The sequence below is a fragment of the Sinocyclocheilus anshuiensis genome, unplaced genomic scaffold (genome assembly GCF_001515605.1).
Source record: "Sinocyclocheilus anshuiensis isolate Anshui unplaced genomic scaffold, SAMN03320099.WGS_v1.1 scaffold718, whole genome shotgun sequence".
NCBI classification, from domain to species: domain Eukaryota; kingdom Metazoa; phylum Chordata; class Actinopteri; order Cypriniformes; family Cyprinidae; genus Sinocyclocheilus; species Sinocyclocheilus anshuiensis.
This window is the reverse complement of record NW_015546102.1, coordinates 591497-594182: the sequence shown is the minus strand read 5'-3', so window position 1 is coordinate 594182 and position 2686 is coordinate 591497. Positions and strand designations below refer to the sequence as shown.

Genomic DNA, 2686 nt, shown 5'->3' with positions numbered 1-2686 from the left:
AAATCTGTTGACTTTTTTTTTTTTTTTCTCTCTCTTTTTACAGTCACTAATTTTGAAGCCAGTTGTTTTCATAGGCCCATTTCTAGTTCAGCCTGCTCCTGTGCTGAATTTTTAGAACTTTATACTTGAAATCATTCATGAATTTAGAGTAATGTTAATATTGCCCTCCAGCAAAATGTATTGTATTGGAATTTTTGTGGTTAAAGGATTTTGATTAGGAATAGTTATTGAAGAAAAGGCTTTTATTGTTCAAGGACTTTGTCTTGTTTTTAGTGAGTGGTAAAGCATTCTCCTTCCAGGTTTGACTGACATCTAGTGAATTAGCCTCTTAATCAGAAGGGTCGGCCCGTCTGAATGAGCTCTCTCTTATCTCACACAGTTTTAATGACTCGGCCTCCATACCATTTCTTATCACACAAAGAGCAAGCATAAGCACTCTGTTCTCCTCTGAAGTCGGTTGGCTCGGCTACTCAAGGACGTGTTTTTTTTTTTCTTTTCCAGTCGTCTGTTATGTAATCATGGTCAAGGCGTTTGGTCGGCATGTGTGGCTTCTCCTATAATCTCCCTTTTCCAGTATACCTGTCTTCCTCAGCTGCACACCTGTTTGTTCTCCCCCGTTGTCAAGTAGGAATCGGGTGGCAACGTGCCTCAGGAGTTCCCGTCCAGCACAACTGCTGGGTTTTCAGAGGACCAGTGCTGGATTTTTTACAGGGTGACATTTGTCAATGTGCAAGAGACTCGGCAGAGGAAGAAAAAAATAGAGAGCTATTTGATTACTCCCCTCCCCTCTGGCCCCTGAAAAGAGCCAGTTTTGTCTGAACATCTGATCGTAACAAGCTGGACAGTGGAAAGTGCTCAGATAATTGATCTGCCCTCTGGCTTCTGATACATTGGCTTTGATCTCATGGAGGAAGAATTTCCTTCACCAAATCAGGGGTCAAGAAAGCTCCAATGTGTCTGCCATAATGTTAGAAACCACGTTCTGAGGATGATGGCTGATGAAAACTGCATACAGTAGTAGGTAAAAAAATAGCTTTTTTGAATTAGAAAGCGGAAAGTTGAACGTTAATGCTATACTGGAATATAATAGGTAGGTTCTTGGTTGTAAAAATGGTTGTAAATGGGCAATGTTTAGACAGCCAAGTTAATGCAGGAATATTCCGGATACTTGACATAGCTACTTGCTAATAAAAAAAGATAAGCATAACTCCTTCCATTGGTCATATACATTTTTGGTATGTAACACATCCCTCACTGTTTACGTTTACTTTCACACCATAAATATGTTAGTGCCACGTTTACACCACAGTGTTAGTGGCATATTCTTAACTCACACACACACACACACACACACACACACACATACACACTGCCGCTCAAAATTTTGGGATCAGTAGGATTTTTATTGTTTTTTAAAGAAGTTTCGTCTACTCATTAAGGCTGTATTTATTTTATCAAAAATACAGAAAAAACTGTAATATTGTGAAATATTATTGCAATTTAAAATTACGGTTTTCTTTAAAATATAATTTATTCCTGTGATGCAAAGCTGAATTTTCAGTATCATTACTCCAGTCTTCATTGCTAATTCATAATCAATGATGGAAGCAGTTGTGCTGCTTAATTCTTCTTAAGACTTCTATTGTTACAAAAGATTTATATTTTAAATAAATTCTGTTCTTTTTAACATTTTACTCATCAAAAAATCCTGACAAAAGTGTCACAGGTTCCAAAAAAAATTAAGCAGCACAACTGTTTCAATCATTGATTATGAATTAGCATGTAAGAATGATTTCTGAAGGATCATGTGTGACCAGTGTTGGGCAGTATTACTTAGTAAATTACTTAGTAACGCGTTACTGTAATTTTATTACTTTTTTAGTAACGGAGTAATTTAACGCGTTATAATTTTCAAAATAGTAATTAGAGTATAGTTACTAGCCGAAGTCTCTATACGTTACTGCCACGTTACATTGCTGACAGAATGCAGTGTTTTATAATCTAGAGGTTGTAAAAAGGATGTAGCACACGCACTGTCGAGTCAAGTGCCAGTGGATTAGAGACCTGCTCCCGCGAGACCCGATGCAGCTTAGTGCGGCGCAGGACAAAATGGGCGAGTGCTGGTGCGGGCGGGTAGACGCTTGTGTGTGTGCGGGTTGCGCACACATAAAATGATTCACGGGACTCCCGCAAAATAGAAATATCTAAACATAAAATATCTAAAACAAATAAATTGTTATTCATCTATTGCACAAAAGCAACATGAACTAATATAAAATATAAACGATTAACAGGTGCAAGCGTATGCAGAGTTTCTATTTAGGCTATAACATGTGTTTGCACGGTTGAGCAATGCAGTGCTGAAATTTGCGTGCTCATGAATCCTCTCATTATAACCCACGAATTGTAGACATTATGAAAGATTCATTATGCATATATTTATTGTGTTATAACAGAGATTTGTTAGATTGCGATGAACTGAGATGTCTTTTAAAGATTATAAATGCAGCGCTCTTTGCTGACATTCTGCCATGCCAAACCATGCACGCAGCAGCCGCTTGCTTTAGTTAAAAATAACAGTAGTCTGTGAATGTTAATGCTTTAATAAAAAATATTTATCGGGAGCGTGTATGCTGGGATTTAATCAATTTAATGGAGAAAAAAGTAACGTAACTAGTAATGTAAC

The 2686-nt window shown here is 37.3% G+C and overlaps 1 protein-coding gene across 1 annotated transcript in view; it reads left to right on the top strand.

Annotated features, from left to right (window-relative positions):
* Positions 1 to 2686, top strand: part of LOC107700542 (CMP-N-acetylneuraminate-beta-1,4-galactoside alpha-2,3-sialyltransferase-like) — a gene marked incomplete at its 5' end in the record, with an annotated part of 46328 nt that overhangs the window by 17742 nt on the left and 25900 nt on the right. The gene's annotated exons all lie outside the window — the stretch shown is intronic.